Raw genomic sequence first — 16637 nt, 5'->3', positions numbered from 1 at the left:
TGTGCATACAAAATGTTTACAAAAATACTATTTCCACCTAGGTGATTTAGTCCTTTAGTTCAAAGAGAGGAGTCATGCTTTTAGATCTGAAGGTCCCAGATTTAAATCCCACTAATGACCCAAGCAGGTCAACTATACCATCTGGTTTTAGGCAGATCGGCTCTCTCTCTTCCACGGAGACTTCTGCTTAAAAGCGAATGGTGCAATATAGCTCCCCCTCTACAACCTGCAAGTCTCCCTTTAAAAGATGCACAAATGAAGAGTGGAGCTCTAATCTGAAAAGCGATTCTGCAGACATGTTACCCCAGGCCTTCATGTTTATCTTCTCTCAGTGACTCCAAATTAAGTTTGTTCCTCTTACCAACAGTGGCCAGTCTCCAAACCTGCCTTGGGATCTGAGAATCAAGCTGGGTTATTTCTGACCTACATCATCACCAGTAACAGCAAGTCAGATTCTGCCCTCACGTGTGTAATGTTGTTGTCTTTACATCCTGCACTCACCTACACTCAGGTAGCTCCGTTATCTCCGGGGGGGGGGGGGGGGGGGAGCAGCACTGGTATAACAAGGCAGAGTTTGGCCCCACAATTACAACTTAGTTAAAAATTCTGTTAATGATGACAACCCGGCTCAATCTCTTTGCTGTGTTGTTTCAGCTGAGCTAAGAGAAGTAGAATCTTATTTTTGCCACTAAAGTTGGAGGGTGTGCAGCATAGATCTGCTGACTAAGGGGGGCATTTTTACCTAGCCACCTTCTGCAATAGAACCACATTGTAAGTGGCAAACTGTTGCAGGTTCGTACTTGGAAATTAACATCCTAGTAAGAGCAAAGAGCAAAGTAAGGCCTGGTCCCCACTTAGTCCGGACTTCGGACTAAGGTACGCAAATTCAGCTACGTTAATAACGTAGCTGAATTTGAAGTACCTTAGTCCGAACTTACCGCGGTCCAGACGCGGCCGGAAGTCTCCCCCCGTCGACGCCGCGTACTCCTCTCGGCGAGCTGGAGTACCGGCGCCGACTGTGAGCACTTCCGGGATCGATCCGGGATCGATTTATCGCGTCTTAACCAGACGCGATAAATCGATCCCAGAACATCGATGGCGTGCCGCCGGACCAGCTGGTAAGTGAAGACTAGGCCTTAGAGCAATTAACATCCTAGTAAGTGTCTCCATCAGGTAATTTAGTGTTTTCAGTTTTTTTGCCTGCCATATTCCCAAATCAGCTAATTCCCCTGGTCTCAGCCCCATTTGGGGGCAAATCTTCATTCCTCAGTCTGCATTTTGCCCCCATTTTCAGACTCACAGGATGAAGCAACAGCTGTTTGAACATTGACACAGATATTGCAATTCAGAGACGCTCCCCAGAACCAGCTGCAAACAAGTGGAGAAAGGAAAGGTGATGCCCTCTCAACAGGTAGGTGGTCATAGACCAGTGGTTCCCAAACTGGGGTTTGTGAACCCATGGGTGTTCGTGAAATGTTACAGGGGGTTCTTGGGAAAAAAATTCCCTAATGGCAGACAGAGCTGTCCCTTGGGACCCCGGGGCCAGCAGCCCGGAGCCCCTGGACTTCCAAGAGCTACACAGATCAAAGCAAGCATATCTATCACAGTGAGGAGATTTAAACTTCAAGACTCCTTATAAGAAATGGAAAGGGAGGTGGATCTTTTTTGCTGTTTTTTAAAATTAAATAGGCAGCTAGTATTATTTTAAAAATTATTATGAAGAACAAGTTTAAGCTTTGTTGTAACGTGCGTTGTTTGCCTGGACTGCTCAAGACCTGACTACTTGTGTAGGAGGAACTCTTTGAGTTGGCTTCTTATATATCGTCATGCTGTTTCACATCTGATACTCCTTGATGAAACATAGGAGCCTTGTCTTATAACAGGCTTATTCAAAGTGATACAAGCTACAAAAGTGAAATCTTGGAAGAGTGTTGCCATTTTCATAATGTACTAAAAATACTGTAATTATAACTATTAATTAATAATAAATAGTGTGTAATAAGCATGTCATAATAACAAATTTTATATTTCCAAGATCACTGCTTTTATAACTTTTACTCAGGTAAAGGAGAAAATCCCTGGAAATATTCATTTTTAGGAGGAGGTTCATGAGGCTTGGCATTTTATTGAAAGGGATTCAGAGGTTGTTAAAGTTTGGGAACCACTGTCATAGACAAAAGACAGGCAGTGGTCTCACTCAATCCTTATTTCAGCAGCTGACAGACAACAAGAGTCACAAAAGCAGTCAAATCTCCACCTGTGATCAGTCTGCCATCTGGTGGTAGTATCATCTATTCAGGTGCCAGGAAAGAGAGAACCAGTTCTCTCACCCTAGACTAGGAAGCCTTCACTGTAATTAGTCAGAGCAATCTTGGTTTGAAATACCAGGAGAGCTACTGAAGTACTCCAACATTTCATTTGTATGCAACGTCAGGATGGCAACTGACAAAATGTTACAGTCTCTTTACAAATAGCGTCCTTTCTCTTGCTACACAACTTTTCCCTTTCCCACACATCAATGGCCCTTAAAAATCATTCTGAAATCTACATGACACATTTTAAAATTTGCTAGCATCTCTCATTCTAAAGGCACACGGCACTCCGGAAATGCAGCTGCCCATGGCACACAGCAGACCTAGCATTGGGGGAGAGGAAACTGCGGGGGCAAACCAGTCATAAGAAATAACACTGGGGTCTTCAGAGTCTGTGCAGATCATATCCTGAAGGACCTACTCCTGACTGGACAGCAGTGAATCGAAGGATGAAGGGCTGAGTTGACTCCGGGATTTGAAGAACCTGTGCTTTGAGAAGTTGCCGTCTTTCAAAGCCACTGCGTCAGCCAGCCGTGACAAACACCTGGTTAAAAGAGGCAAGTTAGTTAAGGCCTGCTTATTAGGAGCGCAGCGCGTCCATCACTCCGGTCCACGTCAGTGGTGGTCAACCAGGGCCAGCGCTAGGTTTTTTGCCGCCCCAAGCGAAAAAAACCCTCTCCAAGAACACCCAGAATCAGGGCCGGCTCCAGGGTTTTTACCGCCCCAAGCGGCCACCCAAAAAAACCAAAAAACAAACAAAAAAGCTGCGATCACGATCTGTGGCACTTCGGCAGGAGGTCCTTCGCTCCGAGCTGGAGTGAAGGACCCACTGCCGAATTGCCGCCGAAGAGCCGGACGTGCCGCCCCTCTCTGGTGTGGCCGCCCCAAGCCCGTGCTTGGTAAGCTGGTGCCTAGAGCCGGTCCTGCCCAGAATGCGGCCCTTGAAATGGTGCCGCCCCAAGCCCATGCTTGGTTTGCTGGCGCCTAGAGCCGGTCCTGTGGGCAACACCTCTAAAAAACCAGGCCCTGGGAGTACAGCAGGGGGGTGAGAGGGCCCAATGGGAAGCCCCCCCCCCGAGTTAGACCCAATGGGGAGGGGAAACTGAGGCACAGAGCAGGACAGGGACTGTGCCAGGTCTCCCAGGAGGCCAATGGCCAAGCTGGGACCAGCACTCAGGTCTCCCAAAGGCCAGGCCAGCGCGGTACCCCCGGGGATGCCAAGGAGCCCGTGTGACGGGCGGGGGGGGGGCTCGCAGCCGAGCCCGCGTGACGGGCGGGGGGGGGGGGTGGTGAGGGACGCCCGGGGTCCAAAGCGAGGCGAGGGCGGGAAGAGGCTGCGGCTCCGAACCCGGCAGCCCCAAGACCCAGCGGGTAGCCAATGCGAGGAAGGGCATCGCTGGCCAGCCAATAGCAGGGCGGGGCAGGCGGGCGCACGCCCTCACTCAGCCAATCTGCGCTAGGGAGGGCGGGGCCAGGCCCTTCGGCGTCACTCGGATTTCTTCGGTCCCCCATTTCCCCGCGCATGCGCACGAACCTGCCCTCGCTACCCTTTGCTCCCTAGACACAAAATGGAGTCCCAGCTTAGCCCCCGCCTCCTTTGATATTAGCCGGGGGGAGCGTTTGGGGCTCGCCTCCTCCCGCCTAGCCCGCGACTCCGCTCTGCCTGTGAATTTAGTAAGGCCTCGGTGGCAAAAAGTCCCTAGAGGTCCCACCGAGATTTGAACTCGGATCGCTGGATTCAAAGTCCAGAGTGCTAACCATTACACCATGGGACCAGCTGCCTAGCACAGTGCCTGGAAACCTTCCTCAGCCATGACCAGCCGCCTTGCAGGAAAAACACCCTTCCTTCCTGCCCCTTTCCCCGCAGCATCCTCTCCCCCGCCACGCGAGAGCCGCTCCCCCACTCAGTCCTGTGGGAACCAGGCAGAGCCCAGCGTGGCTGCACCATGCACCCTACAGAGGGTAGTTTGCTCCCCGCAGAAAGTCCCTGATTAAATGCTGCAGCAAGACTCTGCAAGCCACATGCTGCCTTTGCAGGCTTGCAAGCTGGGGTGATACTAGGGCTAGCTGGACCCGAGACGCTTCCCGGGGCGTGCAGCAGGAGGGGCTACTTCTGCACTTGAACCATGCTGGGCTCTCTCGCCCTTGGACAGCAGAATGTGAACCCTGGGGGATTAGGCTTTAATTGTAACCCCCAGAAGGCCAAGCTGCAGACATGAGAAAAGGCAGATGGGACCCCCACCCCAGCGTTTGTGAGGACTTGTGCATTCTCTTCTAGTCCTCCCTCCACCCCTGTTTTGGAGACAGTTGAACCTTTACCAAGAGGAGGATTTTGATCTGTGGAAACACTTATTTAAAAAGCACTGGTCCCTGCTGCTGCACCATCCCTGGTGCAAGCTGCAATGTTGCAACCATGGCTATAGAGCACTGAAGTGTGTGTTGGTTTGGTTTGGTTTTATGGACAGGAAAACAGCTGTGGTCTCCATGGATGAAATTCTCTTCTCCCATCCCGGCTCTGATCTGCGCTCAGGACATGAACCTATCATAGCCAGAGAGCAGGTAGCAGAGTTGAGTTGCAGCCTGTAGATCCGAAAAGAGATTTTTGCTTTCGGTGCAAACACTTGTTGGGAACTAATATGCTGCAATAACACTCTTGCAAGCAAGAGTGGTTGAGACCATGACTGTGGAAGACCGTTTGCAGTATTATAAAGGGAGAGAAAGGTGCATTCTCACCCTCAGCGTTATAAACTCTTCTCTCGGGGCCCCAGGCTGCAGCACAGCTGAGATACTCTGCTTCCCAAACTGCAGGTCGCGACCCAGTACTGGGTTACGAAACATAAGGCACTGGGTCACAGCGGCTCTAGTCAACATCGCCGACCGGGCCTGTCGGTGGTGCTGCCCGGCTAAGGCAGGATAATTCCTATCTGTTCTAACACTGGTCTGCGGCCCGGAAGTGGCCAGCAGCAGATCTGGCTCCTAGGCCGGGGCGGGGGCCACGGGGTTCTGCGCACTGCCCCCGCCCTGAGCACCAGTTCCAGATGCCTCCGCTTAGGAGCCGGCCTTGCTGCTGGCCACTTCTGGGGCGCAGCGCGGTCCGTGGCGCCAGGACAGGCAGGAAGCCTGCCTTAGCACCCCCGCTGCGCCACTGACCGGGAGCCGCCCGAGGTAAGCCTGCTCCCCAACCCCGCGCCCCAATCCCCAGCCCTGAGCCCCCCCAAACCCAGAGCCCCTTCCTGCACCCCAAACCCCTCATCTCCAGCCCCACCCCAGAGCCTGCACCCCCAGCCCAGAGCTCTGACCCCTTCCCACACCCCAACCCCATGCCCTAGTCCAGAGCCCCCTCCCATGCCCTGAACCCCTCATTCCCAGCCCCACCCAGCAGCCCTCACTCCTGCACCCCAACCCTCTGCCCCAGCCCTGAGCCCCTCCCACACCCCAACTCCATTGGGTCACAGGCATCAAAAATTTTCTTCAACTGGGTTGCCAGAAAAAAAGTTTGAAAACCACTGGGCTAAGACCGGTTCTCAAACTTCATTGCATCTCGACCCCCTTCTGACAACACGACCCCAGGAGCGAGGACCAAAGCCTCAGCCCGCCCGAGCCCTGCTGCACTGGGTGGGGAGGCCAACGCCCGAGCCCCACTGTCCGGGGCAGGGGTGCCAAAGCCAAAACCTGAGAGATTCAGCCCCGGCAGGGCCGTCCTTAGGCATATGCGACTGCGTAGGGCACCCAAAAATTTGGGGCACCAACCTCGCGGGCTGCTGCGTAGACGCCGCTCCAGCCCCTCCCCAGTGCTGGGCCCGCAGGTTTCTCCCCGAGCAGATGCCCTGGCCCCTTCCCTCCCCTCCCCTCCCCTCAGCAGGAGCGCTTGGAAGTTTGCATGTAAGTAAATAGGGGGAGCTGGGGCAGGCGAGGCTGGGAACAGAGTGGGGTGGGGGAATACCCGGAGTCTGGGACGAGAGGGGGTGGGCGTGGGACTTTGGGGAGTGCGGGGGGCAGAGGAGGAACTGTGCTGGGGAATTTGGCCGGGGGGGGAGGGTCAGGTAAGGCTAGGAACAGAGCCGGAGGGTACCCGGAGTCTGGGAAGAGAGGGGGGAGCCAAGCTTGGGGGCGGGGGGTAGAAGTGGGCATGGGACTTTGGGGAGCACGGGGGGTGGAGGAGGAAGTTTTCCAATACTCTAAGCTTATGTTTGTGTTACTAAGAGTAAGTCAGGCATAGGGGCACCAGTTTAATAATACTGCCTAGGGCCCCATAAATCCTAAAGACGGCCCTGAGCCCTGCCCTTGGGCTTTGGCATCAGCCCACGGTGGTGGGACTTGGCCTTTGGCTTCGGCCCTGGGCCCCAGCGAGTCTAAGCCAGTCCTGGCAACCCCATTAAAGTCGGGTCCCGACCGACAGTTTGAGAACTGCTGGTCTAAGAAGACCAACCAGACCAAAGGCTGGATGGGTAAATAAATAGAGGCACAGAGGGATGAAGGGACTTGCTTAAGGTCACGCAGCAGGCCAGTGACGGAGCTGGAAACAGAACCCACCTCTCCTGACTCCCGCACCAGTATCCTACCTGCTAGACGATGCTGCCTTTCATGGGAGGAAAACCTCTCCATGGTGCACGTGAGCTTGGTCGGAGGGGGTATACGCTGCCCTGATTCGTATGGCAGTGACAGATAACTGTTAGCTGAAAGAATAAAACCAAACCAAACCTCTATAGGCAGAGTTCCTACTGCCTCTGCTGACAACTATGATTTGATCCAAACCGGAGCAATTATTAGCTAAAACTGGCCCACAGACTTTGCTCCTGCATAGAAGGATGAGCTGGATTATACTGTTAAAAATAATTTAACAAGTTGTTTTACTGGTGAATTGTATTTATCTAGTGGTTTCTTTCTGGCACTGGTGTTCCGAGTTGCATCTCTTACGGGGCCTGTATCTATACAGTTCAGTGTGTGTTCTCTTTCTGCATTTCCAAAAGAAAATTTATTTAGCTTCGTTTGCAGTTATTTTTTTAAAAGATCAATATTTATGTCCTTTTAAGCTGACCAGTAGTTTGTTTGCAGTATATTTTTAGTAGGTGTTTGTTCTCATGGAGAGAATTTTGCATCGGGTGACGGTACAGCTGTGCCATTCCCCACAGAGGAAGTTTTTTACCTTTTGAGTAGTTTGGCTGAAAATCTCAGAATTGGGGACATTTCCAGTAGCATTGCTGGGTTGTCGCTGTCTATATTGAAACGGACAACGCTTCTCCTTTTGACTTAGACGTTGTGAGGTTTGTCCTTATCCTGATTTTAATAGACCGACACATAATTGAATGACATTTTATGTTTTTTCACCAACAATTTGACTTGGCCGCAGTTCCAGGTTTCTAGTTTTGTGCCACGCTAAAGCAATTGCTTTTTAAAAAAGTCCACAGAGCAGGTAAATATTCTCCCCCTAGCTCATTTTAGGTGGTTTTGTTTATAAGCGTCTTCAGGGTAAAGATGTGTTTGCTACTTTGTTTCTCAGGTAGGTCTGCAGTTATTGCACTTGTTAAGAGGGTGGGCTGTAGACACTGAATACCTGGAGATAAGATGATATTGGGTACCTGTGTACTAGGGATGTGAGTTTCTGGGAGGGCTGAATAGCTCTCTTTGCCATATCGCTCAGATTAGTGCAATTGGTTACTTGTGGGGAGCTCATGGTCCTCGGGCGTGTTTGGTTGGTTAGAATCAGCATGTTCTGGGAATGGATCTCTCCTTATTTCTGGGCTTCCTACATAGCCAGGGTATTTAGCCGCCAGTCGATTCTGAGATCTTACTGCAGGTTTGATTGTGGCTTGTTGTTGTGTGTCTGTGTGTGTTAAAGGCGCACACATCTCTTAGCTATATTGAATGATGCGAGGGGGCAGAGGGGAGAAGAAACTACCGCTGCTTCAGTGTTTAAACACAGCCACTTCCTTGTCCCAAAAAGAAAAATTACCATAATGCCTCAGAATAAAGGGTACTAAAAATAGAGAAGAGGAACTCAATGCGAAGGAATCCAATAAATCCCAGGAAGGTCGCAATCATAGATACATTTAAACATCTTTCTTCCTTGTTGATCAAGAAGAGTAAATGCAGAAGTAATTTTGTATTCTCTGATTGCCTGTATTTCTGCCAATAAAAAAACTTGAAAGTAAGATATTCTCAAAAATACCTCACTTTATGTAAAAAGCAACAGAGGGTCCTGTGGCACCTTTAAGACTAACAGAAGTACTGGGAGCATAAGCTTTCGTGGGTAAGAACCTCACTTCTTCAGATGCTGCATCTAATGCTGCTATTTCTAACCACGCTAGCACAGGTTTGGCTTTCCATGCTGCTGTCACAGCTTGACTGCAGTGTACACATACCCACTAATGTCCACAAGTGAATGGACCTGGTTCTCTAGCTCAAGCCGTAGCAGCTTGGTTTTAGACCCAGAGGACCCATGGTTCAATTCCTTTACGGGGAGAAGTGATTCAATCCCGAGTGGACCATACAGAGCCTTGTAAAATAGTTTCACAGCCATTCTTCGGGAAATGCAGGGTCGCTTATCTTTGCTTTTCAATTTTTTTTCCCCTCCCCAGAATTTTTCGTGGATGGACTGGGCATCTTGCTTGTCGGTTCCTGCACTGATGTTTCTATCGGTCACCGAGCACATAATCCCGCATCTGATCCCAACCTGACTAAGGTAGAAGACCAATATAAAAGGTTCCGGACCAACACCCAAGCACAGGTCCAATTTAAGCTATCTTTGCACTACTTCAAAAACCAGCTGAAATGCTACTCAAGAAGATAACCCTTTTATCCTGCTGTGTGCAATTCCTACTGTAACCTCCCTGATGCCCATGGCAGGAGTACACTCTGGGTTTCCGCCTAATTGCCTTATTTGTGCCACACTGGATGCCTTTCTTTTGCACCTACCTTTCTATAAAAACTTTTGAATGGGCTGAATTTGGGATTCTGGAATCTCTTGGCCGAAACTTGAAATGGCAACGCAGTCAAGTGTGTTATCTGCACTCGGGTCCTGCTACAGGCCTTGCAATGGTGTTTCCTCATAGGGTGAGGCCGCTTGGTTAATACTGAGCAAGATTCTTCATGGCCTTGCACTGTGTCCTTTCCAGCCAGTGCAGAGTGAAGGTGGGTGGGGCGGAATTCCTACTGGTTTGATCTGGTAGCACTCCACATCCTCCCTGCATTTGAATGGATTATCAGGGATGCACAGACTGTCTGACGTCCTTCTTGGAGGAGTAACTGGAATGTGTGTTCTCAAGTCGAGTGCCAGAAGCACAATGATTTTCATGTTTAGACTGAAGAGCTTGGTTTATCCTAAATGGCGTTAGTATGTTACCTATGCAATATCTGTTGAGAATTTCTTATAGTTACTCCTTACTTAAAGACCAGAGTGGGGATGTTGGAAACCTGGCTTAGCTAAGAAGCTTTCACTTAGGAGGAGGAAAATGCAAACTCTCCTAATTGTCCTGCCTGAATGCAATCCATGTTCACATGACCCGAGTTCTTTTCATCTGCGAGCTCGTGGCCTATGTGAAATGGTGGAGTTCAGTTCCTAGTGGGCAGCTAACCACATCATCAAAAAAACCCACCATTACCACAGTGGTGGGACCTGGATGCTAATCTCAACCAAGAAGTAAATGCCACAAGCAGACCACGGGTCTTGCGCATCAGGGCCCCGTACTTCCGACGAGATGAGAGAACTTGGCCTTGGTATGAAATGTTCTGACGTTGGTTAGGCAAATGACCTAGCTTTGATTTTTGCTCAGCTGTTTTGTTAGCTCCTCTCTGGGTGTCTTGTAGCCTGTGAGCTCACTGGGGCAGGGGCTATCTCTGTTGTTATTGGACAGCACCTACCTTGATCGGGGTTCCTTTACACTACTGTGATGTGGATAATTAAAATACCTTATTTGAGTTGAGAATTTTCCTTGTGGTTCTACTTCTATCCATTCATGCAAGAGCTGAAATTCTTAGTGCTCTGTGTCCCCCGGAGGTGACACTGAGAGCTTTCTACATCATGGTGATTAAAGGGATTTTCTAGTACATTTACTATTCTTTTATAATTAGGTAAGAGATTGTGTATTCTCAATGCTGCAGTGTTGTTCTTAAAAATATTTAAGGTGGGTGTTTTAAAAGCTACCACAAAAAGAAAAGGGCCCAGCTTGAAAGCCAGCCCTTACTGCTGTCAGAGAGTCCAGGTGTGCAATACAGTTGAGGTGCATAATGATACCTCATGATTCTATAGACAGCTTTAGTTGTGGCAGCAAAATACAAAGCACTAAGTTCATATGGATAGGGAGGAATCCTGTACCTACTTGCTCCAGTTTTTAAACTTGATTAGCTGCCACAGTCAGTCCCTCGGATTCACTTTATTACTGGCGCACCTCGAAGCTCCAACCGAGATCACAGATTTAGGGCCTCATTTTGCTAGACTCTGTACAGATGCATGGTGTGAGACCATATCTGCCTACGGAGCTTACAATCTAGGTGGAGGAGACAGGGGTGGGAGAAAGGCAATGTTACTGAGTGAGAGCTTCGGTGACCATGAGTGTCTGAATTTTTGCCAGCACTAATGTTCTTGGAAGGCAAAGCAACAGAGGGTCCTGTGGCACCTTTGAGACTAAGAGAAGTATTGGGAGCATAAGCTTTCGTGGGTAAGAACCTCACTCCCCACGAAAGCTTATGCTCCCAATACTTCTGTTAGTCTCAAAGGTGCCACAGGACCCTCTGTTGCTTTTCACAGATTCAGACTAACACGGCTACCCCTCTGATACTTGGAAGGCAAAGTAACCTTTGGGTGACCCAGGGGAGGCTCCATTTCTGAAGTGCCTACTTTTTAGAGAGTGGGTGCTCAGCGCTTTCTGAAAACCAGGGCCCTTGAAGATGCCTTCCACAGCAGGCCCTCAAAATCACTAACCACTTCTCTCTTTGTACTGCAGTAGCACCTGGAAGTCCCAGCTTTGACTGGCCCTTTAGGGTGCGAGACACTGCCCAGGCAAGTCTCTGCTAAGCCTTTGTTCTGAGAGTGTTTGCTCCCAAAACCCTGTGATCTGAACCTCTGCATTATCTAAACCCCTTCCTCATCTCTCATGTACCTCATGTGGGGGGACAAGGAAAATCCAGAGGTGCGGATAATAGAGAAGAGACCCCTGGGCAGGCCTCAGAGGAGGATGCAGCTGTGAGGGAGGCCACGTTGCTGGTGAATGGCTCCTGCCACAGTGCAGGGATCCTCCGCAGCCCTGCTGTCACGGGAGCGAGTGAGCGGGGCCGATCCTTGCAGGCGCATGGTGCAGGGAAGGCTGCAGGCCTGGGGCGGCAGAGTACTGGCCAGGGGGTTCTGCTCTGTCCTGCATCTTCGCCTGCAGGGATCAGGAACCCCCTACAGCACCAGTGTCATGGGAGTGAGTGAGCAGGGCAGAGCAGAGACCCCTGGCCTAGACTGCAAGGAGGCCGCCATGTGGAAGGCTGCTGAATGACTCCTGCCCTCTCAATTATCCCAATTCCCGATGGGCCAAATCAAATCCGAGTCCTCCATGCTGTTCAGATAACCGCGAGTATACTGCAGAGTCTCCAGTGAGGCATCTGTGGTGGTGTGAGGCATGCAGATCTGTTACGTCCATGCCTTGAATCCTCTCAGCACCCACCCATCCACTCCTCAGCATCGCTGACCTCTTTGTTTCTCCTAAGAATGGAGATAAACACACAGGTGCAGTATAATTTTTTTTTTTTTTTGCTTTATTTTTAAAAATGAAACAGTGGAGTAAAGCGGTTTGTGGCAAAACCTAGCTGGAAGAAAAATGGAGCCCGCGTCCATCCACAATCACAACTCCAGATCTGAGCCAACTAACCTGCCTCACAAAAGTACAAGGTAAAGAACATGGAGCAGAAGGGGAAGGGGGAGTAGAGAGAAAATAAACAATCAACCGAAGGGAGGAAAAATATCATTACAGTCAAGTACAACTTTTCGATGAATAGTCTGAAATTGCATTGGATCGGTGACTGGGGTGCAGGGGGAAAGCAGCACACACTTGTTTGAAGAAATCAATCAGGTGGACTAGCTATTCCCCGTGTCCCCCAATATCAGGCATGAGGGAGTACAGAACAACATGGCAGCTGACTGGGGATTCAAAACCAGGATAACTGCAATATGGATTAGTTCTACCTCTCTATCTGCACATCTGTGTATTGAACTGTCCTAAGCTTCAGACGATCATGTAAGACGTCACTTTAGTCACACAAGCCATTCCTGTTTGGTTGTTACTCTTATAATCCAGCCCTGATTGCTTTATCGTTAACCCACGCTGACCACTGGTAAAAGCGAATCATCCAGATTTCACACCACCTAAAAATACTTCCCCACTTTAAAGGGATACCATCTGGGGTGCAAAGGTGCTGCAAAAATCAATATGGGCTAAATGGCAATTGAATGCCAGTCTATGTGAAAGTGACCAGTCATCACACGAACAAAGCGTCCGCTGAGACAGAGGAGCTGAGAGAAGTTGTACGGCTGACAGAAGTAAATATCAAAGTTAAAAAGAAAAAAAAAAGTAATGGAATATTGAGCATTTAAAAAAAATTAGTCACAACTGAACAATTTAGCACTGCGGAGGTTTGGAACTTTTACAACTAATGAACACATTAAAGTGAAAAGAAACCCATAAATTCTATTTTTTTTTTTAAAGAACATTTTTTCTTTGGAAAAAGAGAGTAATTTTTTCCTCTACACTACAGCATGTGGAGTTGCCACTACCTATTTTATTCTATTGTCACTAAGAGGTAGATAAACAAAGATGAATTGGTTATATATAAGGTCATGTCCCCTTGTTTGACATGCAGTGAAGCTAACGTACTCCATGGGCACTGGGTGTTTAAGGAATAGCTGGGGGCTTCACATGGGGGAGGAGTGGGTTTAATCAAGGTTTTGTAGTTCACTGGAACAGATCTGATTAAAGGGACAGTGTCAGATTTTTATTTATTTTTTTAAAGGGCGGAGAAATTCATCCTTAAAGCCAGTGGAGTTTATCTTGGGATGAATTGGGTGCATCTTTAAAAAGCATAATTTCCTTAACTCTTTTAACACACACTAAATAATTTTGTAAAGACCAGCTCTGCCCCGATTTATAGGCCGTTTAGTCCTATTAATTTCCCAGTATGTTAAATCTAAAGCGATTTTAGCTAAGAATCTAATTTGTGTTCCATTAATGATTTACTTTATGCACTGTGGTCTGTTTGGCTGCTGTTTAGAATTAATTTAATTTTTCAGTTCCTTCCCCACCGGCACACTTGCTGGTGTTTCCAGGTGACGAAATACAAATTTCTACTGGAATCATTAATGTAAAGAAGTATCTGTGGAAACAGTTCTAGTTTGGCCAAATATTGCTTTTTGGGGTCATAAAACCAACAGTGTGAGCCTGGGTTCACCTGACACCATCTCTTTAATCATTCACTGTTGAAGATCACCGCTCCTTTCACTGGTACACTGCACAGTTCACACCCTACCCGCTGCCTTTGGGAATGGGGAGATCACCTCTGTGGTGAGACAGCGTTGGGCTTTTTCTCCCCTCCCACAGGCCAGTTTCGAAAGCGGCCCAGCTTTGCCCGCCGCCGCTCCTGCCGTGTCACACACAGACCACGTGTCCGAGAGGTATTAATCTTGAACAAATATTTTAAAAATTCTGTAATGTACAATAAAGCAGCAGGGTTCAAATGCATATTTAAATTAGGGATGGGCTGACTTTTAAAGGGTTCTGATTGTCACCCTTCCGCCCGGATGTCTATCTGAACCTCAGGGGCCCGCATGGCATCATGGCCAGGATGTCCTACTCTCCCCAGGCCCTGGCTCCCTCAAACCTGCTGTGTCATTTTGACTCAGCAGGCCACTCCACCTTCTCTTACCAGGTCTCTTCTAGGGAGTGGAGGGGTGGCACCTTCTCCCTCCTTCATAGTATTCCTTCAGAGGAGAGCCTCAGCCCTACCTCTGATGCAGCAGGAGCTAAAGGATCAGCCGCTGGGTTTGTCTTAACCGCCACAGCACTGGATTCTTGAGTGCCCGGGGGGGGGGGGGGCGGGCAAAATCTCCATGAGGTTGGCGGGATCTGATGTACATTGACTGGTCTCTTATATTTTACGGTGACGGGATAATCATCGCCCTCCAGAGAGGCTCCCATTGCACCAAAGCACCTACTCAGACTCCTAGAAACGAGACGCCAATAGTGGAAAAGGAGGAGTCATCATCTATTCTCCTGCTCCACCCACAAGAAGATCCCACACTGACCAGGAGGGGTAATAAACTGCCCAACCACTCCTTCTCCCTCCAGGAAACCTACCACTGCGGAGGATGGAGGGAGACCCTTCACTGAGCTTTCAGGAAAGGTTCTGTTCAGGGCTTATTTCTGAGGCTGGGCAAAGCTGCAGGGTGGATACGTCCATCCTCTCCCATCTATCATTCAAATCTTATTGTAAGGTTTGAGGTAGTTTGTACATGTAAATTTCAAGCTTGCAGCACCTGCATGTTCTCAGGAAGAAAATGATTCGAGAGCCTCTCGCATATTTCATTCGCTCTGTATTTTACAAACTATGACTTAAAAAAAAGGGGGGGGGGCGGCAGGTCCGATTCAGCCGAATCACGGTGAATTTCTTTCTTCCTAAACAATACTGTAAGGGCCTGATCCGAAGCCCACTGCAGTCTTTGTTGACTGCCAATGGGTTTTGGAACAGAGCCTAAGGCTGGGATTTCCAAAGGAATTAGGTATCCGGGACAATATTTTCAAAAGTCACTCACCTTGACACTGGAAAGGGCCAGATTTTAAGATAGGGCTGAGCTCCTGCCTTCTGAAAACTGGGACTCCTTTAAGATGTCCCAGCTTGGACACCCAGTAATTGCAGCATCTAAAAAATTGCAAGTCGCTTCTGACCATTTTGGCCCTCAATTCCCTAACAAAACCCCAGCTGAAATTAACAGTAGCACTGCTGATATGTTCACAGGCCAACCGATTTGTTCATTCCTTCCAGACCGGTCTCGAGAAGAGAGTGAATTAGAGTTTCAAAAACATTATCTGTGCCCTCTCAGGAGCATACGTGTTTCACAGGATCGCACCGATTTCATTCAAAAGAAAAAAAAAAAAAAAAAAGAAAAAAAAATAAACCTCTCGGTTACTATATGCTTTAAAAAAAGAAGAAAGTTCCAGAAAAATAAAAAAAGCCTATGAGGTGTGTACCATTTCAAGGGAACAGTAAAGCAGATCCTATAATTTAAAAAAAAAAAAAAATTAATTTAAAAAAAGTCTTCAACTGTCTCATACCAAGTCTGCGTTTCTGATATTTTTTTCCCCCAGAATCTAAAAATAATCAAAATATTTGGAGCTAAACGTTAAAAAAAGACTTTTCTGGTACTAGATTACTAATGTTTACTGTGTTTTTTTTTTCTTGCTAAAAAACCAAAATCTAATGCCCAGGAAACATACAATGTAGCTTAAAGGCAGTTTCTTTTTAATATTTACACTGATTTTTAGTCTATTTTAACTCCTTAAAAACCTTCCAAGTATGTCAATTTGGTTAGGTTGCAATGATCACTGCCAGCAAAGGAGTGTATCCTCTGCCATAGCTACTGAACCATAGCCATGTGTTTTTAATTGCCAAGAAAGCGTTCAGAGCTCAGAAGAGAGAAATACTGTGCACGGTGGTTTAGTCATTTTTGCCCCTTGCTGAACGGCGTGACAAGATTATGATAGCACTAGGTAGGTGAACCCAAAACTAGAGTGTTGTTTTAGTTCCTCCTAATAATAATACTTTGCACTCTATATGACACTGAGGATTGCAAAGTGCTTGAAAAAGAGTAATTTGTTAATCCTCACAACAGCCCTGTGAGGTAGGTATCATTATACCCATTCCACAGATGGGTAAACTGAGGCACAGAGAAGTGGATTTTTTTTTATTATTATTTTTTTTTGCCCCTAGGCCACAAAGCAAGTCAGTGACAGTGCTGGGCACAGAACCCTGTCTTCTAGCCACTAGACTGCCCTGCTTCCCTAATTTAAATTCTACACCTTGGAGCTACCTAATGCATTAGAGCCTCCCCCGTCCTCCAGAATGAACCCAGATTCTGTCCCACTTTTTATTCCCCTCAAGTTTAAAACCCAGGGAACATTTTCAAACCCTTTGAAAAGGATCTACAGAAACCAAACCAACCAAATTCACACTTAGTCGAGGAAATGTGCATGCGTGAGAAACTCTGCTGCTTCTGCTATCATAAAAATGAGGTGCCGGCTCAGAAGAGAGGAGATACTTCTCTGCTCCTCACCCTGTCCAAAGCCAGCCCTGGCT

At 48.2% G+C, this 16637-nt stretch overlaps 1 long non-coding RNA gene and 1 other non-coding gene across 2 annotated transcripts; one reads left to right on the top strand and one right to left on the bottom strand.

Moving 5' to 3' along the window:
* Positions 1-4015: 4015 nt before the first annotated feature.
* TRNAQ-UUG (transfer RNA glutamine (anticodon UUG)) lies at positions 4016-4087 on the bottom strand. The gene has a single exon. It is a non-coding gene; the product is annotated as a tRNA-Gln (tRNA).
* A 347-nt stretch (positions 4088-4434) lies between these two features.
* LOC135977314 (uncharacterized) lies at positions 4435-10226 on the top strand. The gene is made up of 2 exons (XR_010594751.1): positions 4435-5477; positions 8891-10226. It is a non-coding gene; the product is annotated as an uncharacterized LOC135977314 (long non-coding RNA).
* Positions 10227-16637: the final 6411 nt, after the last annotated feature.

Source organism: Chrysemys picta, chromosome 24 (assembly GCF_011386835.1).
Source record: "Chrysemys picta bellii isolate R12L10 chromosome 24, ASM1138683v2, whole genome shotgun sequence".
In the NCBI taxonomy this organism is placed as follows: Eukaryota; Metazoa; Chordata; order Testudines; family Emydidae; genus Chrysemys; species Chrysemys picta.
The sequence above is the reverse complement of the archived record's forward strand: the minus strand, read 5'-3'. Positions and strand labels throughout refer to the sequence as shown.